General features: G+C 34.4%; 1 protein-coding gene and 1 long non-coding RNA gene across 2 annotated transcripts in view; one reads left to right on the top strand and one right to left on the bottom strand.

Moving 5' to 3' along the window:
• Nucleotides 1-25815, bottom strand: part of LOC123874714 (hemicentin-2) — a 329775-nt gene that overhangs the window by 187588 nt on the left and 116372 nt on the right. The gene's annotated exons all lie outside the window — the stretch shown is intronic.
• LOC123874718 overlaps nucleotides 16033-25815 on the top strand; it is a 30653-nt gene continuing 20870 nt past the window's right edge. The window contains exons 1-2 of the long non-coding RNA XR_006797993.1: nucleotides 16033-16043; nucleotides 19201-19211. This is a non-coding gene — a long non-coding RNA (uncharacterized LOC123874718). The remainder of the gene's footprint in view (nucleotides 16044-19200; nucleotides 19212-25815) is intronic.

Raw genomic sequence — 25815 nt, forward strand, 5'->3', positions numbered from 1 at the left:
TTTTTCTTCGATGAATAGCAGCTTTAAAGTAAATATCTGTTCACTCAAGACTCTATATCAGACACTATTGTGTAGTTGATCATGTGGTCGGTGTTAATCATGGCTGAAAGGGGCTGCAGGGGCTGTAGAGAGATGCGGCGAGCCTATTCTCACTAAGCGCATAAATTTTAAAGCTAATAGCATTCTGTGAGCCATTTTACCTTCAAAACCAACTCGAAGGATTTAGATACTGAACTATCTTTTTTTAATCGAAGACCACACGTTAATCTACATAAAAAGTTTTAATATTATTAATTTAGGTTATACTTATACACATACCGTTGAACGTACAGGAAATCAATACCAGATACAAAAGAATCTTTACAACAACTTTGAAATTGAAAACTTTTGTTTAAAATTGAAAATGTATCTAGTTAATACACCTAGACAGTAAAGATACAGTAAAGATACTATGTATCTAAGCAGGTAAGAAGATCATTCCGGTAAATTATCAAATCAAAATCGGTACAAATAAATAATAATATAAATAGAATAGAATAGAATAGTTAATATTTTTATTAAAATAAACTTTTACAAGTACTTTAGAATTGTCAAATGCATCTATTTATCTACCTGCACTATTTCGGAATGTCCTTCCTACCGTGATACGATTGCCAATATAAACAATGTTTGTCGGTCTGTTATTTCACGACTCGATTGCTTAACCGATCACTATCTTGGATCCTTAAAAGTTAAGATACTTTTCATCCCGGAAAATTAAAGAGTTCCTACGAAGCTTTTAGTGTTTATCAAAATCAACTAGTATCGTTTTTTTTAAATTAAATTGTACAGACTTATACTTGACTGCAATCAAAGCAAACAGTGGGAGATAATACAGCCCAAGGTGAAACGTGCCTGCCTAGAAGGTCAAATAGAAGGCCTATTCAATCTTCTTAAAAGGAAATCTTGGTTAAAAAATTGTTTAAGTCTTAATCTAAGAAGATTCTTCAAATAAAAATAAAAAGCGTGTTATAAAAATCTAAAAATAAAAATAAAAAGAGTCTGTATTCTATCTGTATTCAATTAGAAATGGAACATAAAATCGCGATCTAACATCTTCTCACTAAACGGAGCATTTGTCGTATTTCCGGACAGTATACTGAAAAGCTATTACCTTTTACCCAGTCGTTCGCTGACTAAAGCACACAGGAGTCCGTTCGTTGAAATTTTTTTTTTTTTTTTTTAAAAAGAATATTAGCCATGTTAAATGACTAATATTCCCCTTTCCTCTCCAACTAAGCATCAGGCTTGTGCTAGGAGTAGGTACGACAATAGTGCAACGGGCGGGGTTTGAACCGTCGACCTTTCGGTTTTTCAGTCCACTTCTTTACCGGTTGAGCTATTGAGGCTCAGGATTTATTTCACACACACAGACAGGCATTATTTCATAACAACAGTTTAAACAAGTTAGGTCGTATAATAATCAATGCTCTATTGCATACATCTGTTATATTATCTACAGTAAATATGAATTTTACTTATGGGTATGGCAAGGGTGATCAAATCAGAAATGAGGATATAGAATTTTGTTCCTTTGTATGATTTATTTATTTCTTAACAATAATACGATTTGGTTTAGCTTCCACCCATACATCAGCCTGTATGCGTCCATTGCTGGACTTAGGCCTTTCCAAGAGCGCGCCACCAAACACGGTCCTCCACCTTCCTCATCCACCCGCTCCCCACCACCTTCTTCAGGTCATCGGTCCAGCTGGCTGGAGGGCTTCTGAACTTAGTTTAGCTTAAGTTATATTTATTATTAATAATAAATAGAAGTTCTTTAACAGGTACTTCCAAGTATTGTATTATAGGTATAGAAACTCAATCAGCCTTTTAATTAAAGTCTCAAGTTAACAACTTAAATTTTGTAGCGATGAAAGATAAATAGTCAATATTATTACGTTCTCTGCATTTCGAGGCTATTCGTGCTCGCTTGTAGAACTGGCTGCGAGCCAAGCTCATCTTCCCTCTAAAAGGTGCTTAGCAACGCCAATATATCAGAAATGGGAAAAATTAAATGATTTAAAAAGAAAAATACAGCGCAATCAAGATAACGACGTTATTTGCTGTAATTTTTTAATTAGACTCCTTGGTCCTTGGTTTTTCGTACATAATTTAGGGGGCCGATAAATAACAGTTTATAACTTTACTAACAAATATGGCTTCACACTTACGAGCTATTTTCATATTTTCATTTTAACAAGTGTTAAACAATTTATAACACCCCCGACAAGTAAAGGTTACAGTAATAACTAGAAAAGAGCTGATAACTTTCAAACGGCTGAACCGATTTTCTTGGATTATAGCTAAGAACACTCTCGATTAAGCCATTTTTCAAACAAAAAAACTAAATTAAAATCGGTTCATTAGTTTAGGAGCTACGATGCCACAGACAGATACACACGTCAAACTTATAACACCCCTTTTTGGGTCGGGGGTTAAAAAATGCAAGACAACGACCGCACGCATCTGACCCATAGGGCTCGGAATCAGCGCTATACATTTTCATAGTTTTAGTATTATCACGTCAGCCGCAGCGCCGTTAGTCGTTTCGGCCGCAACCCACAGAAGTCAATTTTTTTTATATAAAAAATAGCGAGCAAAGGAGTAGGCGAGTCACCTGGTGTTAAGTGATTACCGCCACCCATGAACATTTGCAGCACCAGAGGTACCGCCGATTCGTTGTGCTTTAGGCTACAGATGCTGCCTAGAATAAAGTAGCATTAAAGAAAAATATTACGTTCCCCAAGATCTCTCATACATTTCTTTTCTTATTACATAGCACAATGTTTCAAGGTGATGAACCAAGAATACTTTCCGATTACATAAAAAGCAATTAAGCTCGCAGCACACTATAAGTACGCCATAGAAACAGGCCACTCAAGATTCGCCTTCATTAAGTCAGCGCTTATTTAAGAGAACACCGGCGACCTACATTCATGGTGTATGGTGCAAGGTAAAATGCTGACGCGATTTTTCTCATACTTTACAGAAGTAACTTCTGCTAGGTTGCACCAAAAGTCAACACATACCTACTGAGTGGAGAGTAACCGAGTCACAAGGCTATTATTCATCATAACTTAAACTCAGTTTAATTGACTTTAACTTACAGTTGAAATTGATATAATATATTATGTAAGGCGCAAAGGGTGCGGCAATACAATACTGTGTGTGTTGACGTGTGGTGATAAACAGGCGCTATGGGCATATAAATAACAAATATGGGCTTACCACTAGTACTAGACCACTATTCTTATATAAGTAAATTAAGCTTATTTTCAGTTGTTTTGCTGAAACTCGACTTGACTCCACTTGGATAGGTATACTTTGTGCATACGCATATACACAGATACACACGTCAAACTCCTCTCTTTTTGTGTCGGGGGTTAAAAACAGTATGTCGCTACATCTTATGCCATATGCCCGCTCTATCATGTGTTGTTTGCAACATGAAACTTTCTGTAGACTCTGACGTGCGGTCGTATGCGGTCACCGACCCAGCCCTGTTTGTGCTGGTCTTTTCATCCACATATTATGAAAAAACTGGCTAGATTAGCTAGATTTTCAATTAACGCTAGTGAAATAATGGAATGATAATAGGTACAGTAACTGAGCGTGACTAACGAGTTTTAATAGGTTAACTAATATTATGATGCCCGCGACATGGTCGGCGTGGATTTAGGTTTTTAAAGATCCCGTGGGAACTGTTTGATTTTCCGGGATAAAAAGTAGCCTATGTCCGTAACCGGGATATAAGCTAACCCTGTACCAAATTTCGTCAGAATCGGTTAAACGGTTGGGCCGTGAAAAGGTAGCAGACAGACAGACACACTTTCGCATTTATAATATTAGTATGTATAACAAGCTTGTGTATCATGGAATTCCACAAAGTAACCCAGCATTTATATTGGTTAATCAACAAGCAATTACTGTCTTTTTTATTAATTGATACTTAAATAGAAAATCAATATAGGTACGGAAGGCACCAGGTGAAATCCTGTTGTGCCAGTGTTGATTTACCGCTACAACTAATTAATACTTTAGTGCTGGCAATTTCATTCGTAAAATACCCACATCTGTGGTTAGATCCAGCGATATGAATCATTTTATGCGACAAAAGATGAAACAGTCCATTAAAAGTTGAATTTTAATAAGCCGCTTACAGGCTATGAAAGCGTTGCAAAAATAAAATATTAACAAAGGCGTTCATAAATTCAGTTTTGAATAAATGCACGTACTTCGTTTTTCCCATTCCACGTTTCGAGCGATACGGTTTTGTATTTGTAAAGATAACCGCATTATTTCCACTTGTTTGTCCATGTATTGTTACAAACAAGACGCTTCCGTTTCCCATACAACTTTCCTTTATGCTTCGAATAAGCTTGCGAGTGCTTTTTGTTCAAGCTTAGGCTAATTTCATCTTGCATGTTTGAGAACACATTTTTTTTTAAATGATGTAACCACAAATTCACGGTTTTCGGATTTATTCCTTTACTTGTGCTATAAAACCTACCTACCTGCCAAATTTCATGATTCTAGGTCAGCGGTAACTACCCTATAGGTTTTCTTGACAGACTCGACAGACGCACAGACAGATAGACGGACAGACAGACAGACTGTTGTCTGTTGACTGTTGACTGTTGTCAGTAATCCTATAAGGGTTCCATTTGTTCCTTTTGAGGTACGGAACCCTAAAAATAGTGAGATAGCTTGCATTCCAGAAACGGATATAGACTCATTGGTCTATGGATATGGGTTACCCACTTTTATAATTGAAAATCGAACCTAAATCCATGCGAATAAAGATAGGAGCATCAATAAAATTAAAAAAAAAAGAGCGAGCGAAGCAAGCGTGAAATTTTTGATATTTTTACAAAAAAAGGTAATGAACTGGTGTATTATACATTAAAAAAATAATTTTACTTTATGTCTGTGGCTTGGCGTAGGCTTACTTTACTTTTTCCATACAAAACTATCTCATAATAGTAATTATATCGTGTTTCCATAATACATAATTTAAACTCATAGTGACAAACTCTCTCAGCTTTTACAGATAGGTATTATTTTGAGGCGTAAACTCACACAAACAAACACAGTAAGACTTTACAAGAGTTGCAAAGAACCACTTCAGGGCAGGACCTTTACGTATAGAAGTTTCTACAGCGGCGAAAATCTATTATTATTGGGTGACGATGGTGATAAGTCTAAAAAAGATTTTTGTGTACTGAGCGTAATATTTGTGTGTTATTTAGGAGGGCTCGTATCTAATAATAATGATGACAAAATCATCTTTCGCCATTGTTTCGCTAAGTATAATACGGTTGCCTTCGTCGAAATAGACAATTTACGCTCGGCTGTTATTGGTGGCATCATAAACAGGCAGTAAAGTCTCTCGGCTTTTATCGATATGTTGCGGAGTAAAACATTTTACGGTTAGTACGGAGGTCGGGAGAACTGACAGTAATCCCTGGTGCAAGTTAAAGATATCTAGTGCTTATGGCTGCTACGAGGTGAAATAGCGTTAGAGCTCTTGCTGCGTTTTGAAAAAAAAAAAGATAGGATGGTTTTCTTGCGGTATCGACATAATTTATGTTTAAAACTGCATGTGTAAATTTAAATATAAGGTAAATAATTTATTAGTTTCCTTCTTTAAGTTATTTTTTAGAGGTATTGTTTGAAAATACTTATATTTTATCAAAGTATCGATATCAATATCAGACCTGTAGAAACTGTGCCTCTAGTAACTGTGAAAAACTTAACTTATTTAACAGTAAGTCTTTTTTGTCGTTCTAATAAAGTCCATTCTTTTACACAAGCTGCACAAAACATTTTATTATGAAAATTCTCACAAAAGTTGTAAGATAATAAATAAGCCGTGAACATGAAATTGTTAAACCAACAATGGTGTTATTTTAGTTGTAATTGGAAAAAACTTATTGACTTTCCTAATTCTTATAGAGAAGTATTTTTAAATAGACAATGAAGAACTACTAAAAAATACTTGAGTATTGTTTCGGACACCATTTTTAGTCTAATAACAATCTATACTATATAATATTATAAATGCGAAAGTGTGTCTGTCGGTCTGATAGCTTTTCACGTATCATCCCGTTGTACCGATTTTGAAATTTCGTCAAAATCGGTACAACGGGATTATTTATTATACACCATTACTATATACCATTATTATTAAAAGCGATATTATTAGGGAGTTAATTTTTACATATCGAAGAGGGACATAGGCTACTTTTATACGGGAAAACAAAAAGTTCCTTAAGGATTTTTACAAAAATCTATGTCCACGCAATCGTAGTCACAGGTATCATCTAGTAAGGCAAATAAAACTTGACTATTGTTTCGGGAACCGTAAGCGTAATAACAATAGAATATAACATAAATTTTACAATGTAAATTTCACGGCGAGAACTACCACAGTCTTACAATAAAGATTTTTGGACTTTACGTCGCAATCCAGGAAATCCTCTTTGCATACTAAAAGGTTAACGCTGTAAGGTTCGTTGAACAGGTGAAAATAGAGAAACGTGTAAGAGAACAGAAAAAAGAAGACCAAAATGGAACGTGCTTTACAAACTGACACCATTCTCTGCCTTTCTTTTTACCTTGTTCGAATCGAATCAATATACACTTTACAAGATTTATTTATATTGCACTTTTAGAAGCTCTCACGAATTGTGTTTATTTACAAATAGTTTCATATATTTTTTTTTAATACTTATTAGTATACAAGTGTAAATTAAAAATTTATTAAACCCCCGACAAGTGAAGGTTACAGTAACTAGAAAAGAGCTGATAACTTTCAAACGGCTGAACCGATTTTCTCGGATCATAGCTAAGAACACTTTCGATCAAGCCACCTTTCAAACAAAAAAAAACTAAATTAAAATCGGTTAATTAGTTTAGGAGCTACAATGCCACAGACAGACACACGTCAAACTTATAAAACCCCTCTTTTTGGGTCGGGGGTTAAAAATGAAATAAGTAGGTGGTTATATTGAAATATTTTTACAAAAGTAATCTAATCAAGGCATGATAAAATGCAGTTAAGTTAAACAATTTTAATCATCCACTATTACCAAGGATAGCACTTAGACACGTAAATCGAGCGGGACAAGGACAAAATAAAACACAACAATTCGTTGTTAACAACAACAATCAAATTCTAGCAACAAAGTTTATGTTCTTTGCAACCAAAAAAAAAATCAGAGCAAAAAATATATGAAGTCCATTTTTATGCATTTCCAATTCACATCGGAAAAATTTGAATTGTATTTAATTTGTGCTGCTGCAAAGCGGCTGTACTGTGCTGATGACGAATGGCAAAGTATTCAATATAACAGAGAGCGAATGAAATTTGTACCGAAAAAAGCAGCAGTAAAAAATAATTAAGTAAGAGAGAACAGTCCTTATGTATTAAATTAGTGTTCCGTACAGTGTCAGTTCTATAGTAATGTAATTATAATATTTTTCCTTTAGAAAGCACCGGAAGAAAGTCTTGTAGTAGCGATCTCATCAACACCAACTACTCTTTGCTGGCTCACTACTGAACACGGGTTTCCTCAAAATTAGAAGGTTTTGGCCACAGTCCCTCACCTCGATAAACTCAAACCTTACCAAATCACAATTATTATTATCCTTGCAACATGATCACCGGCATAAAATAAAACATCCATCACGACGTTGATTGATAAATTCAATTGAACACAATCGTCGAACGCTTTTACTGTCCCGCCTGCCCAATAGCGTAAAATTTCAACGTTTCCTCTTCAATTACTCTCCTGTTCGTCTTACCGGCAAAATATCGCGAGCCTTGCCAAAATAACTCAAATGTGTCGCAATAAATCCCGTTGCAGCTAGTCAATTTCAATTGGTCCGCTATTGGTCGCAACATTCGGAGTTTTGAAGTTCACATGTGCAGTTTTCTTTGAGACCACTTTGTCTGGTCCTATGGTCATACCTTTACGTTGGTTCATTTTCTTCAAGTTTTGACATTAGTTGATGCACCTATAGAATAAACAGAAATAGTATACAGAAATAAACATAGAAATAGACATGAAAATGAGGAAGCCTATGTCCAAAGATTGATAAAGTAAAGACCACTGAGTAGTCTAAAAACGGAATGCGGCCTGTGGATAGAAACAAAGAAGAGAAGTTGTATAAGTTAAATAAGTAGTTTTTAGTGGCTGTTTTATTTTTGTAAACTTGATTGCCAGGATAATTATATTCTTAGACTGATGGTTTCCACAGCCAAAACGAGACTCAATATATTCAAATATTGGATAGAATCAGGCGTTACTTTGCGGAAGTTCATGTTTAGCAAGAAACAGTTAAAAATTATTTTGCTATAATCCGCCAACAGGATAAATCTGTATGGTCAAACATGCAGTTACAAGCTAAGCACCGCTTACCTCCCCAACCAAGCAATAAAGCCAAGTTCCCAAGCAAGCACTGCCACCACCACCATTCACATGCAACACCACACAAGACTTTTCCACTACTCTCGACGCACGTTTCGCCCCGACACCGGAGCATATCAAATTTTTCCGATGTGAATTGGAAATGCATAAAAATGGACTTCATATATTTTTTGCTCTGATTTTTTTTTTGGTTGCAAAGAACATAAACTTTGTTGCTAGAATTTGATTGTTGTTGTTAACAACGAATTGTTGTGTTTTATTTTGTCCTTGTCCCGCTCGATTTACGTGTCTAAGTGCTATCCTTGGTAATAGTGGATGATTAAAATTGTTTAACTTAACTGCATTTTATCATGCCTTGATTAGATTACTTTTGTAAAAATATTTCAATATAACCACCTACTTATTTCATTTTTAACCCCCGACCCAAAAAGAGGGGTTTTATAAGTTTGACGTGTGTCTGTCTGTGGCATTGTAGCTCCTAAACTAAACAAAAAATGTGTTTTTGTGGTCACATCACAAAAAAATGTGTTTCAATTTTCAAAGTAAGATAACTGTACCAAGTGGGGTATCATTGAAAGGGCCCTTACTTGTAAATTCCAAAACAGATTTTTATGCATACTTAATAGCTTTTAATTTATCGTGCAGAATGTCGGAAAAAATACTCAAGTACGGAACCCTCGGTGCGCAAGTCTGACTCGTACTTGGCCAGTTTTCTTTTACTTAAAAATTTTATATAACCCTGGTAATGCCCTGGTAACGGGCCACCATTTTTCAAAGCACGCCTGTGTGTGGGTGTCAAAAGGTGCGAATCCCTGCAGCAATACCTACGAGTAGGTATTTACATGTATTTTGTCTTTCATTGTCTCTCTATTTTTAAAATACGGAGCTTTTTCTATCTGGAGGTTTATCTTTACACGGAAAATCGTTTCAGGATTTTCTTCAGAAACGGAAAATTTCGTTCACTTAGAAATTTCTGAAATGTTACGTTTCAAATTCTAACAAGTTAAAAAGAACAAAAATGTTAACGGCAAGGCCAAAAAGTATGGCTCTACGGAACGTGCTCGAAAAACAGACATCAGTAAATTTTTTTGCTTTTGTACAGCAAGGACATTTTATACGGTCCGATGCGTTGGAAGACTTCGGCCATGGCTGGCTACCATTCTACTGGCAAAAACGTGCACAAACTGATCGCTTTTATATAGTGAGCATACTAGCACCTATCCATAATCTTTCATAATGGTAGACATTGAAATATTATGACGATTATTATACGTATATTAGATACTTACTTTCAACTATACTGGAGGTGGTTTTAACAGTAGAAATATCATATTTGTGACGTATTTTGCATCATCATTTTATTTATTATAATATACCAAACCAAACTTAGTGAAAAAAACCGGCAAGTGCGAGTCCGACTGTCACATGAAGGGTTCCGTACCATTAAGAAATAACACTTTTTAATTTTATGTGTGGTGTAACCACACGGTTTTCGGTTTTTTTCCTTCATTTATGCTATATAGAGTCTCTATTTGCCAAATTACGTGATTCTAGGTCAACGGGACGTAGACAGTAGACAGCCTATAAGTTTTTATTCCCTTGATGGAGCTTTACATGCACGACAGACAACAAAGTGATCTTATAAGGATAATTTTTTTTCCGGACATACCCTAAAAATACCGATAAATTAAACATAGAGCTAAATTTTGAATGTAAAATCGTTAATTTGGAATATTAATGCAATTTTTGCAGGCATATTTGAGGTTGGAATTTGGAAAACCAATTTCAGACTAAAATAAAAGTTGTACGTTGTGGGTTTTTTATTCAAAAGGTTGATCAAATAATTTAAATTAACAAAAGCGTGCCGCGCTCTTTTTTTGCATTTCAATTTGGAAATACCATGCATTTAATTTGAGCTGCAAAATGCACTAGCACAATATGCTTTAAATGCAATTTCTTGAAACATGACTAAATTAAAGCAGATTTTTCACCACAATATGTACAATGTTTTTTCACAAAATGCTTCATTGACTTTGTTATTAGGATTCTTTTCACAGCGATCATTTAAGTTCCTTCAGGTTCAAAATGTTGAATTCCTAATTGTTTAGAGCTTTGTACACAAGTTAGCATTATTTACACACTAGCTGATGCCCGTGACTCCGTCTGCGTGGAATTAAGTTTTTAAAAGTCCCGAGGAACTCTTTGATTTTCTTGGATAAAATGTAGCCTACGTCACTCACCGGGTCTTTAAACCACTTTAATTTTTTACGTATCCATGCAATAAACCACGGTACGGTTGCTTCGTTGTGACGTGACTCAAAGACAAACCAACTAACCAACCAAATATGGTTAATTAGGGATGCGTAGTGATGATTAGGATTCAAGCTTTGGAGACAATTATTATGTTTCATATATTTATTACCTATCATTTAAGTCTAACACTGTATTAAATAATAAATAAATTTAATTTAATTAAACTAATTTTGAATCATTAATTAGGACTAGGTATTTAGGACTCTTCTAACTAATTAAGACCAGATAGACTAGATCCCTACTATATTAAAATGCTGAGGTTCCTACTGTAGTGACTGGCTCATGTAAATAATAGTTACAAGCAGAATTTCAGGAATCGTAAAAAACGTCATCACTAATTCAACTTTGCATAACTCAGTCAATAGGGAAAGTGTTCTGCATTTTAAGATCGTCACGTATTCTCCCCGTTTACGACCACAAATTGGGTAGACCGGGTCGGTTGTTCACAGGATCGTATATCGTGATGAACTGGACATAAATGTTGGGTTTTATTGTAGATGGAATATTTTTTTCTCTTCTATGCTGATCGTATAATTATGTTTATAAAGATGAAAATTCCACAGGCTACGGAGATTTTTTTTATAAATATTTAAGAAATACTTACTGGAAAATTTTATGAATTATTATTTGAATATATTGAGCAAGAAACAGTTAAAAATTATTTTGCTATAATCCGCCAACAGGATAAATCTGTATGGTCAAACATGCAGTTACAAGCTAAGCACCGCTTACCTCCCCAACCAAGCAATAAAGCCAAGTTCCCAAGCAAGCACTGCCACCACCACCATTCACATGCAACACCACACAAGACTTTTCCACTACTCTCGACGCACGTTTCGCCCCGACACCGGAGCATCCTCAGGAGATTTTGACTTTACAATGCTGTATTGCTTTTTAACTTGTTAGAATTTGAAACGTAACATTTCAGAAATTTCTAAGTGAACGAAATTTTCCGTTTCTGAAGAAAATCCTGAAACGATTTTCCGTGTAAAGATAAACCTCCAGATAGAAAAAGCTCCGTATTTTAAAAATAGAGAGACAATGAAAGACAAAATACATGTAAATACCTACTCGTAGGTATTGCTGCAGGGATTCGCACCTTTTGACACCCACACACAGGCGTGCTTTGAAAAATGGTGGCCCGTTACCAGGGCATTACCAGGGTTATATAAAATTTTTAAGTAAAAGAAAACTGGCCAAGTACGAGTCAGACTTGCGCACCGAGGGTTCCGTACTTGAGTATTTTTTCCGACATTCTGCACGATAAATTAAAAGCTATTAAGTATGCATAAAAATCTGTTTTGGAATTTACAAGTAAGGGCCCTTTCAATGATACCCCACTTGGTACAGTTATCTTACTTTGAAAATTGAAACACATTTTTTTGTGATGTGACCACAAAAACACATTTTTTGGGATTGGGATTTTTCTTCTTTTGCTATACGAACTACCTACCTGCCAAATTTCATGACTCTAGGTCAACGGGAAGTACCCTTTAGGTTTTCTTGACGGACACGACAGACGGACAGACGGACAGACGACCAGACGAGCAGACGGACAGATGGACAGTCAGACAGACAGGCAACAAAGTGATCCTATTAGGGTTCCGTTTTTTCCTTGTGAGGTACTAAAATCAACTTTTTTGATGGGTGATGAAAATACTTAACCCGTTAAGTATCACGTTTGTACGTCTTGTAATTCTATGTTTTATTCATCTTTTTACACTCCTCATTCAAAGTAAAACATATAAAATTACAACGTAAAAGAGGAAAGCAATCAACGCGAATTACTTTCACAATGCGCTAAAAACGTTTTATCTTTTTTACAAATGGCAGACACTTTCTTCTATACTAAAGCATGTTTTATACTGTATCCGAGAATCCCTTTTTTAATTTAAGATCCGAATAGGAAATGTATTTATATTTATTTTATATTGGAAGAAAATAAATCTCGTGAGTTAATTTTTTTAACATAATAACATAAAACTCTTTAAATAATTATAATAAAAAAATATACATAGTTATAATAGAAAATCAAACTGAAAAGGAGTAAACGTGTTGACGTTTAATATAACTCTCATTTATTTATTTTGCACATTTTACCCTATTTTTAAAAAATGTTAAAAATAACAGAAATATCAAAAAATTAAATAACAGAAACAACAAACAATGAAATAACAAAAACAACAGAAAAAATAACAGAGACACGGAAAGAACAAAAAATAAAATAACAGCAACAATGAAATCAATAAATAACAGAAACAAAAGAGAAATAAAATAACAGAAAACTAAAGTAACGGAAGAAAAAAAACATTAAATTGACGTTTATTATTATACACTCTAATAAAGTTACACAAAGAAAACTTTTCATTTGTGAACTTTGACAAGGCAACTTAAACTGTAGGTACTCTTTGCAGTATAATTTATTGCAACACATCTGAGTTATTTCGCCAAAACCCGTGATATTTTGATGGTAACATAAGCAGGACAATACTTATGCATGGGCATGATGGGCTTAATAAAAATGATGTAATCCTACGTTTTCCATCACAGGAGACCGAAGAGCTGGCAGCTACCTCAGACAAAGAATTAGTCTAGCCATCCAAAGGGGGAACGCTGCCAGTATCTTCGGAACCTTGCCTAAAGGGACTTCTTTTAATAATTTATTTTAGTTATTATACTATATTTTTTAAGGTTTTTTTTTTAATTTTAGGTTCATTATTTTAATTATTATTATTTAGTTTAGTTGTTTAGTTTATTATTTCTTTCGCATTTATGAAGTTAATTAAATAAAACAATAAGTTACTTGCATGTAATATAAAAGGGATACATATAATATAAAAATAAAAATATAATAAATAAAATCATTTTTTTTAAATCCTACGTTTTAATACTGTTAAAACAAAGAATACGTTCAAAGAATCCATCTGCCGGAAATTTATGGCGATAAAAGGATGAATCAGCCACTATTACTCGCAAAACTCCGAAGCCTGAAGAAATAAAACGAATGAAAATAAATCAGACGTAAAAGTATGTCCATACGACCTGACAAAGTTGTCTCAAAGAAAACTGCACATGTGAAGTTCGAAACTTCGAATGAAGCGAATTCCGATGCGGCCAATAGCGAACCAATTGAAACTGACTCGCTGCAACGGGATTTATTGCGACACATTTGAGTTATTTTGGCAAGGCTCGCGATATTTTGCCGGTAAGACGAGCAGGAGAATAATTGAAGAGGAAAACTTTGTGTTTCATTGTTAGGCAGCGGGGACAATGGATCCGTACGACGATTGTGTTCGATTGAATCTTTATGTATTTAGATCGTTGGCACATGTTATATTAGGTTAAAATAGAATATCCTTCGAAAATATTCCTAGATTGATTAATATTATCACAATTTCAGATTAAATATTGAAGTGGAAAGTTTTTAGGCGCGCGTTGGGCGATTATTTATCGGATGGATACCTCAAAGTCGCGTGGCCTACAAGCTCAAATTAATAGTGTTCGGAGTGCCAATAGAGATGTAAACAAGTGTCGATTAAAAATTTATAACACCCCCGACAAGTGAAGGTTACAGTAACTAGAAAAGGGCTGATAACTTTCAAACGGTTGAACCAATTTTCTTGGATTATAGCTAAGAACAATCTCGATCAAGCCACCTTTCAAATAAAAACAAACTAAATTAAAATCGGTTCATTAATTTAGGAGCTACGATGCCACAGACAGATACACAGATACACACATCAAACTTATGACACCCCACTTTTTGGGTCGGGGGTTAAAAATAATCATAATTGTTTTAATTTACTAGTTATTCAATTTTATTTTTAATAACTACTACAATTAACTTGGAAATACGAAAAAAGCCACTGTTATTGAATCGAAAATTTCTTTAGGCATGTTAGGCGATTTTGGAATAAGTCAAAACTTTACTCTTCACTTCTGTCAGCAGTCCGCACTAACTGTGATTTTTTAACAGGGCTCTCTCTGTCTCTCGCTTCATACAATCGTAGTTCCAATTTCATTTGAATATTAAGCAAGTCCATGAAATTTGCAGACATATTCTAGAAACTAATATCTGTGTCTCAGACTGCATCATCACTTTAGGCTAACTCAGGCTAACTTGTATCTGAATAAATAACTTAGTTTATTAAAATCCTTCACTTCGCCTTATTAGATTTATAGCTCAAATAATGCTGATATGCAAACGACGGGTTCCCGCAGATATATCCCCAGAACAGCTGTCTCATTAGAGTTCATCCTTGTTGTAAACTCAAGGGGGAGCTGTTAGCTAGCTCGGTAGAATTTCCCTTTATCTGCACTTTAAATATTATTTCCTCCCTAGAGGATTCGCGATGAAACAATTTCGTCGTTATATAATACGAAAAAATACTAAGCATTTTAGCTTTTTCGATATTTTGGACTTACTCCAGTTTCCCCATCAATTATGGAAGTCTCAAGGGAAAAAACGTTTATAAATGATAGCAAATCATCTAACAAAATGGTTCTGTTCGGTCCATTTGTGTTTATAGCAAGCAATTGCAAGCTTAGTATCATACTAAAATTATATTTAAAAAAAAATCAAGAGTTTTAATGAATTTCTCAATATATTATTTAATCGTTTATGGCTCTCTTTGACGAGGTCACTTCATTTAATAAAATTTAATGCTGATATTTTCTGGCAACCGCATTACGCTTTTGCCAAAAACTAATAGCATTACAAAAAGCTAAACAGTTTAAATGTCCTTGTGCAAGTGAGCATGTATTACGTGAACCCTACCATGTACTAACTAGTTTGTATGCTTTGGAAGAACAAAATCACTCTACTATCAGTCTATTAGAATATCTGCTAAAATTTGAGACATCTACTTTATCTCTCGGGCAAAGCCGATTGAAAAGCTGCTGAAACTGTAAAGAAACTCAACACAAATCTACCCACAATAACATTTCAAGATTGAAAAGTATCGGAGAGCTCTTGAGTCAAGAGCGTCTGAGTGGTTCATATATTCAGCGACGGAACCCGAAGACAGTGTTAAGCGAAGATAAAAAGCTACACTGTCGTATAAAAGGTCTAGTGGGGGCTGTATCTCTTGAAGCAAGCGAGCGGCTGATGTTAACGGCTCGCCGAGGCACAGTTGCGAATTTACAAGAGATCTCAATTATGGATTGTAAAGCTATATCAAGAATTTTAAATATTTCCATACTTTCTATTAATAGTATCACACTTCACACTAATATTATAAAGGCGAAAATTTGTATGTGTGTGTGTGTGTGTGTGTGTGTGTGTGTGTGTATGTTTGTTACTCCTTCACGCAAAAACCACTCGACGGATTTGGCTGAAATTCGGAATGGAGATAGATAATATCCTGGATTAGCACATAGGCTACTTTTTATCTCGGAAAACCAAAGAGTTCCCACGGGAATTCGAAAAACCTAAATCCACACGGACGAAGTCGCGGGCGTCAGCTAGTATTTTATTATTACTGTACTTAATTTTAAAAAGAAGAAATTGAATAGCTATTTAAAAGGAATAGCTGAATAATATTGATTGATTGATCTATTAACGCACAGCTCCAACTACTGGACGGATCGGGTTGCTTGGCATGCAGATAGCTATTATGACGTTGATTACAACTAAGAAAGGATTTCTGAAATTCAACCCCTATGGGGTTACAATACTTTTTTTAATTTCGAATATGTGCATAGACATACGATGCTAAGTGTGATGATGATGCAATGTTTAAAAACAGAATCCAGATCTATGAGTCAGAACCTAGAAAATCTTTGTAACAAAGACTGTTTTTCAAGTATAAACTATTAGAATATACCTTCACTTAGTATAACTTTAGACCTAAAACTTAATCTTCTCATAGAATAGTTAGTTCAGTTAGTTTAGGAGGCACGTTACATAATACATAAGTCTTCAAATTGCTTTAGCTCAAATTCTACTACACTTAGCTAAGCTAAGTCTTCTAAGAGGAGAGAGATTAGCTACACTTAACCGCTAATCCGCGAAACCTTAACTTTCAACTCGGTTTAACTTGTCTAAGATTACTGTTGAGTCTAGCTTAATAGTGCGCTATACCGATGTAGGTATCAAATAACTCATACTGTACTTAGAACTTAGGTCATTTTCTAGAAATCTTACAGTTTATCATGCTTATAATAATACTAGCTGATGCCCGCAGCTTCGCCCGCGTGGATTTAGGGTTTGAAATCCCGTGGGAACTTTCCCGTGGGATTAAAAAAAAAATTACGCAAATCGGTTCAGAAATCTCGGAGATTTCGGTGTACATAGGTAGAAAAACACAACTCCCTTTTTGAAAGTCGGTTAAAAAAGTAGCCTATGTTACTCCCTGGCCAATCCTCTACTTGTCTGTGAAAATCCCGTCAAAATCGGTTCAGCCGTTCCGAAGATTAGCCTTTTCAAACAGACAGACAGACAGACAGACAGACAAAAATTTTAAAAACGTGTGATTCAGTTATGGTATCGTTCAAATAACCATATGAGCTTAATATGAGGTAGTTATTTCGAAATTACAGACAGACACTCCAATTTTATTTATTAGTATAGAGTATAGATTATAATGTAGTAGCTACAGGTAGGTACTATATATACCACCAAAAATGTTGTACACAGTAAAAAAAAAAAAAATGGCTTATTTTAAATACCCATTCGGGAAGCTCAAAAATTCTATTGACGCATTGTTTTCATGGGCTTTCTTTTAGAAAAAGTTTCTGTTCTTTTGAAAATGTTTTAGTACGATGAACAAAATATCTTTTTATTCATCACAGACATCTTGGAGATTATTTTAAAATTCGACCTTATAAACAAAATAGGTATAATAGGTATAATATATTAATTAAGATATCAAAAGGAATGGTTTGGGGTTACATTTTAATGCCATGTCATCAAAAATATTATGGGGAAATAGAAAAGAACTTAGTTTCATACTAATATATAAAGACGCCTATAAACATAGCGCTAATAAACAAAAAAGCACATTAAATCCTTTTAGTAGTTGCCAAAGTACGGGCATAATAATAAAGCAGCAACTTATGATTTTCCCATCGTAAGCAAAAACGTCTTAATGTTACAACAAAGGCCCGTAATTTACGAAAGCTTGGCACAAATAACGCTAAGAAGTTTCTCTCTAATTTTCTAAGGCCAGGAACACATACCTACTATCCCATTTTTTCCCAAGCACCTAAGCTCTATTATTAACAATTAAAAAAAATCAAAAACAAGATCACTACGAGTATTTATTCATCCAAGATCACTACTTAAATTTTTAAAGAACTAGTTTATGCCCGCAACTTCGTCTGCATGGACTACACATATTTCAGACCCCTATTTTACCCCCTTTCAAATTTCAAAAACCTTTCTTTGTGGATGTCATAAAAGCTATCTGCATGCCTAATTTCAGCCCGATCCGTTCAGTAGTTTGAGCTCTGCGTTGATAGATTAGATTAGTCAGTGAGTCAATCAATCAGTCAGTCAGTCAACTTTTTCTTTTATATATTTAGATTTATTTTAGTTGATAATAAAATAAAATAAAAGCGGTCTGAGAGTTGATAAAAATCTGGTGTTGAGTTTAGACGAATAGTATAATATCAGCTGCAGAGTAATTATAGTGTGACACCATTGGTGAATGTTTATAGCTCGTTCACACAGACTGCGTAAGCGTAGACGCAGCGCGTACCATTGCCTTGTAATGTATGGAACTGTATAAAACATGGTACACCGCTTGCGTAAAGCGTGGACGTATGCGTAACCCGGTGTGTTAGGAGTTTACGCGCGTCACTCACGTTTCACGTGTACGCAATTGGTGTGAATCGGTCTTTAGTAAACATATTATTTTCTTTCTTTCTTTTTTCTTTCTTCTGCTTATTCTTGATGACATTGTAAAGTACGTGATCTGAATATTTTATAAAGAGAATTATTGTAACATGGTGACGACAATATAAATGGAGTTAAACGAGTGATGGAGTTTATTTGGAGAGGCAAACTTGACAATCTTTTTGATGTACATTGATGTCTTATTAGTGGAAAGTCCAGGGTTTGATTCCGGCTCACTGCAATGTCAAACTTTATAATTTCTAATCAAGTAAAAAAATACTTAAGTAACTTACGACAAGAAAATATTGCAAAGGTTTGAGACTAGACCGTGGACTAAAACGACAGATGAAGTTGTAAGTGATATTATTTTATTCGATGAAACAGACGATATAGATCGTTAGATAACTTTGTGATCACATTCATAAAGGGATATCAAAAAGTGAGGACTGAGTATCGTAAAGGAATATCAAAGGCTGACTCTATTTTATTTTATTTCAGTATGCCCCTACATCATATTTTTTCTCATATTGCCTACATAAAATTAATCAAGGTAAATTTCTACGTCTGTAAGGTAAGAAAATAATATTGTATGTTCGTAATAATAATTTATGAAAATATTCTGGGAACTCACAGTAAGTTTTCACTAGTCCCAAATGATTCCCGAGGCATAGAAGCCTGACGATAAATTTGGTAACTTTCGGCTTTCTAGGTCAAAGGAAGACATATAATATAATAATATGTTGCTGCCCGCAGGGTTTAGTCAGGGCCGCAATATTCCCTCACATCTCATCAAGTCTGCTTACAGCCTTTCCAAAGTTTCCACCAAGGATATGCGGGAACGCTTAGTGATAGATAGGTAAGGGTAAAACCATCATACTTCTTCATCTAACTAACCTCTACTTACATCTTTTTTCACCGGAGATACTGTCCAAAACTGTAAAAATTAACGATCTTGTTGATGAGTAGCTTAGTATTGTTTACCACTCACTCATTTTCCATGGTGGAATATCAGCCTTAGGGTGGGCTAAGTTCAAATGGGTATTGAAGTCCAGAACTCAACTCATTAAATCAAAATGTTAGATCAGGTATCAAAATGGCTAGCAAATCGAAGTTTTAGTATCTATTGGAGAAGAAAGTCCAGAAAAAGACCTTAAGAAAGAAATAGGCCTTCCCAGATAGGGGGCTTCCGCTCTCGATTATTCCTTGGATTAATTTAAGAACCATTCAAACTTTATCATAAAATGATCTCTAAATTAGCTTCGCCCTCGATTTCTTACTCTACCATTTCTAATCCGCTTCGACTTGCGATTTAGAGATCCGACTCATTCAGTGTAGAAGCCAATTAGAGGTAAGGGATATAAAATAGCAATAAGTAGTAAGTACTCTTATTTTATAAACCCCCGACCCAAAAAGAGGGATGTTATAAGTTTGACGTGTGTATCTGTGTATCTGTCTGTGGCATCGTAGCTCCTAAACTAATGAACCGATTTTCATTTAGGTTTTTTTTGTCTGAAAGGTGGCTTGATTGAGAGTGTTCTTAGCTATAAACCAAGAAAATCGGTTCAGTCGTTTTAAAGCTCTTTTCTAGTTACTGTAACCTTCACTTGTCGTGGGTGTTATAAATTTTTAATTTACACTTGTTACCTAGGTCTGCTACTATTGATACCAAGAAGATTTTAAGATAGAAATAGGTATAATAATAATTGGTCAGTGGACAAGCAGTATCAATTAATATGAAAACGTTTACTAAATACAAACTTATTTTCTCTACGCCTTTAATTAAATACAGATGTATCAGTTTTCCAAATGAAATTCGGACTCGCGTTAAAAGGTTAATAGCCAAAAAACGAAATCAGAATCTGAAGTAGGATGAAATAACATCCCAAATTGAATCTTATTTTCGTAAGCATAAGATTCGTGAAGTCTGCTTTTGTATAAATATCTCCGATTACGCCGTACACCCTAACAAAGTATTAAAATTGTTTCAACAGTGTTACTCCCAACCCAATTTCTGGAGCTTATAAACTGAGCCTTATTTGTTTTATGTACTTATATCAGCATATTAAAATAAGATTGTATTGTAATATTATACTATGTAAAGATATTAATAAGTAAGTAAAGAAATGATAATTTATTTTGCACGAAGCTCAAACTATGAAGATATGAGGCTAACTGACATAAGAGAGTTCATAAGAGATAGTAAAATAAAAAGTAGGTATCTACACTATAAAAAACCAAAAAAAAGCTAGACCACATATTAGACCACAGCTAGAAAAGAACACAGATAGTTCGGATGAATTTAGGTTTTAAAAATTCTGTGGAAATTCTTTGCTTTTCGGCACAAAAATTAGCCATGTCTGTCTTTGATGTGTAAGCTATCTCTCTATCAAATTTTGTCAAAATCAGTTAAACAGATGAGTCATAAAAAGCTAAATAAAATTAATTAAAATGGATATGGATTAGATTGTGCATAGAAGTGACTAGTGAGTCTTATTTTTTGTAATAATATGTACAAATTATTATTATTATTTATCTATGTAGGTGACACACCCACTTATTTTACGAGTAGGTATATTCTATAATCTAGTATATGGTACAGTATATAAAGGTCAGAGTAATACATTATTTTTGTATTCTACATTCATAAAAGTAAATTACTAATTTTAATTTTTAGAATAGGTACCAGTTTGGTCTCTGTTTAAAATGGCATCCTCACCTCGAAACTATAAGAAATAAAAAAGTTCGATTTACCTTTCTGAAGATTTGCGAAAAACCATTTTGTCGAAAACTTTCGCTCTTTCGAAAATTTCGTCGTCAAGTTCGGAAACAAATATATAGAGCGGACTCGATTCATTATGCGTCTCGCAACGAGGAAAAGTAATTCGAAGTTGCTCGAATGTTCAGGGGTGGATATTCGCCTCATTTTGCTTGGAAGGATTCGGTACATTCGAGAAATCAAGCTCGTTCGGATCGTTCGATGAATCTGTCCCTGGTAAAGTTTTCGCTGCCAGAGAATGCTCCTTTTTACTTACTTCTACATCTAAAGTACCTACTCGATAAGAAACTAAGAACTAAATTAAGGTAGGTATATCTGGGAAAAGTTAAATGTAGATAAAAATATAAAAACATCATTTTATATTTTGGCAAAGACATTAAAAAAGTATAGATAGGCCAAAGCTCATAATTCACATTTTGAAAAGTGAAGACAATATTGTAAGCCGTATATGTGTGACACGTATATAGATATGTTTAGCAGCTAGGACCACAATACATACTGACTGTATATATTATCACCAACGAACATGCCTCAGAGTATGGTGGCCCGTTTTGGCCCGCCCGTTTGGGCTTAATTTGCTATATATAGAAAGTAATTTGTAAAAAGCAAAATAAAAACAATTTACATTTATTATGATAGGTACCTACTAAGGTACACTAAAATTTTTTTTCAGTCCAGTGACGATTTATAATATTTTTTTGTTCTTACATACTTCAAATAAATACTTGCACTAAATGTAAAATGGTTAAAAAGTAATCTCCAAAGTACAATACAGTCTGTTTCCCCTAAAAGTGTTGTGTTTCCCGAGGAGAAAATAATATTTAATAAGATTTTAATTAAAGTTAGCAGTTTTACAGCGCAAAGTTCGGGAGCGAAATTGCACTTCCTTGAACCTCGACTCCCATAAAATAAATTTAGAAGTAAAGGTGATAAAAGTAAAGAATATTGTCAATAAACTTTGCACAAAAACACAACATGTTAGAAAAATTTCCAACTTTGATATTGTACTCTGTGAGCAGCAGTACATAATTGCTCATTCATATTTTATTTATTATGATGATAAGAAAAATCCTGACTCACTTACTCACTGACTCATTAACTCCCACCCCAAATCCTTGGACCTAGAAAGCTGAAATTTTGCACAGAGGTTTCCTTTAAAATGATGACAAGTATTAGGACCAGATTTTTAGGGTTCCGTACCTCAAAAGGAAAAAAGGAACTCTTATTTCCTTCACTCACTTCGTTGTCTGTCTGTCTGGCTCTCTGTCCGTCCATCCATCCATCCATCCATCCATCCGTCCGTCCGTCCGTCCGTCGTGTCTGTCAAGAAAACCTATAGGGTACTTGCCGTTGACCTAGAATCACGAAAGGTCGGTATTTAGGTCTTATACTCCTAGCACACGTAAAGGAATTAATCCGAAAAAAATTAAATTACTAAATCACATATAGATGGCGCTGTTTTCATTAACTTGCAGTGTTGCACATAAAAACACTAAAATATCTTGTACCATGGTACGGAACCCTTAGTGTGCAAGTCCAACTCGCACTTGCAAATTGTGTCAAGATCTTTGCACTATGTGTGCATAAGAAAGTGAACTAACAAGTCAGTAAATATACACCAAATGAATATGTATTCATCGTAGACCACTGAGGCAAAAAGGGGGGTTTTCTCATACTTTCACTGCCCATATTAATGACAAGTAAATATATACCAAGTATCAAAGAAACGTCCAGTAGGTATACTTTCATCAACCCTAATTAACTTATACTCTATACAGAATAACTAATACGCGAACGTACGAGTATCCAATACCAACGGAAAGTAATAAACAAAATAAGAAAAGTTACTGTTGTCGAGAGTAAACCTCAAGTGGGAAAAAACTTCAACATAATATGAAACAAATATTTTCATGTATACCATATTATGTACACATAAAATATTATTATGTTTGCGAGTTCCCAAATTTTCCGAGGTTATGTGGTTCTCAAACTTTCATACAGAACTCCGAGTTTGAAACTGCTCTTCGTGACCAACTAAGTGCCTAAACAATTTGTCGACAGACAAAATAGTTCTGATTTTGCGTGCCGCCATAAATGCTGGATGGCTGCTGGAAAATCGGTTCATTCGCTTAGGAGCTACGATGCCACAGACAGATACACAGATACACACGTCAAACTTATAACACCCCTCTTTTTGGGTCGGGGGTTAAAAATATGAAAAAGTTTATAATTTTTATCGTCTGCAAGCGTTTTTATAAAGCTTATTTTTTATGTGAACGAAGATGCAACAAAGTGCAATTTCGCCTCCAAACTTTTCTCTATAAAACTGCTAACTCTAATTAAAAATGTAAGTATTTAATATTTTTTCGCTGTACGAAATAATGCTTTAAAGCAAAACAAACTTTGTTTTACTCTGGAGATGATTTAAAAATATTTTAGTTTTATGTAATATTACTTAATTAACGAAGAGCGAAAATAAAATTATTCGACAAATTATATTATTGTCAAAGGTCTTTAGTAAACAGAATTAATTCTCCAATTTCAAGGATTCCTGATCAGAATTCGTAATTCACCATGATTAAATGAACAAAAAAAACTAAATTAAAATCGGTTCATTAGTTTAGGAGCTACGATGCCACAGACAGATACACAGATACAGAGATATTTTTGGGTCGGGGGTTAAAAAATAATGATGATTATTAATCTAACCCAACAGTCACTGGGTATTTACCACATAGATTTGTCATGAATCATGATTATCATCACAATCCTAAGAATCGTGAGCATAATCATATTATTCGTATAAGCAAGATAAGAAAAAGTGGATAGAGTATCAAAAATTCAAGTATTTAACAATCGCCAGATAATTAGACGAAGTAACAGTCGTTCGTATTACAATTTTATAAGTCACACTTTATAAGCCTTTGAATTTGGGTCGGGAATAACAGCGTTGAAACAATCTTAATACTTTGTGAGGCTGAACGGAGTAATCTCTGCCCTTTGTAAAGAAGGCATATTACGTGAACCTTATTCCGAATGTACAAAACCCAATTTAGAAGGAAATTTCCAAATTATAGACTATTCCAGCTACTGATTTCATTTGTGGCGATTAACCTTTTACCAAGATGCCTACCTCCTGGAAGTAATTTTCAAAATGACTACACTTTATTTAATTAGGTGAAAATTGAAATAAGTAAGTGCCTTCTTATCGTATTATAATTCAAAATAAGTAGGTATTAATCTTTTAACGAACATATCTTGTTGAGTTCTTGTAACTTGATTTAATAGAGCAGAAACAGGAAGCGCGGTTACCGATATTATTATTCAAATGTTCATTTTTGCTCAACTGATACCAAAAAACTGCGGATTGTAAACATAAAATTAATTTCTTTTCTTATTCACATAAAAGCAGCCCTCTTATGTTTTCACCTCCTCACCTTTTACCCGATATTTATGTAAGAATCACTCTTTTTCACAACAATAACCATAAAGATTTGCGAGCATGTGGCGTATACAAAACACCTTGCCGTAAAACCTGAAGCGGCGGGCGGCGTATTAAAAATTTATTTTAAGACCCGTTTACACAAAGCGAATTTGCTCTAGTTTATGAAACCTAAAATACTAAATATTTAACTATTAAAGTTTTTAAATACGAAATGTTTAAAGTCGCCATTCTTGCGTCTTGGAGTCCCAGGTACTAGAATGGCGACCTTGCACTGGAAAGTGCAGGGTTAGAAGTCCGCCTACTAGGTGGGCAGACGACAATCAAACGAGTTGCATGGAGCCACTGCATTGAAAAAATAAATCGTAGACCAAAAACATTTGCCTCATAAAATGGAATAACGGATATAGGTATAGACGGAAAAATAGTTAAAATTATCATATTTTATTGAATCATCTTGAAACATTCAAGGAAACTTTTGAGTGCATATTTATATTATATTATGTTTTTATATTCAGAGCATAAAATATATTCAACAAAAGAGCTAGATTATTATAAAATAAAGAGTAAATCACACAGTCAAAGCCATAAAATAATTTGTTCCAAATCATCTCGATGGCTTGTTCTGAATACGGCAGAAATCGGGTCGTGCATACGAATCTTTATAACGTAAGAAATATTTACGACCTCCAAACACTCTCAAATTAAGTACGTATAACATCACTCTTTTCCTATACAGTGTAAGTACTTGACGAGGAAGAAACATGAAACATCTTGAGAATGGTGCCATTTTGCTTCCCCAACCTCATCCGAAATTCCACCTTAGCATACTTTTAATAGGGCCATCGAATTTTGTAAAGAAATACATAAAAGGGGAGATTTCACCAAGTTCTTTTTAAGCAAACGATCAATGAGAGTTTGTTAGATGACATAAGTATGCTCATAAAGGTTTGAAACACTCAAGTACTGTACT

The sequence above is a fragment of the Maniola jurtina genome, chromosome 19 (genome assembly GCF_905333055.1).
Source record: "Maniola jurtina chromosome 19, ilManJurt1.1, whole genome shotgun sequence".
Classification (NCBI taxonomy): domain Eukaryota; kingdom Metazoa; phylum Arthropoda; class Insecta; order Lepidoptera; family Nymphalidae; genus Maniola; species Maniola jurtina.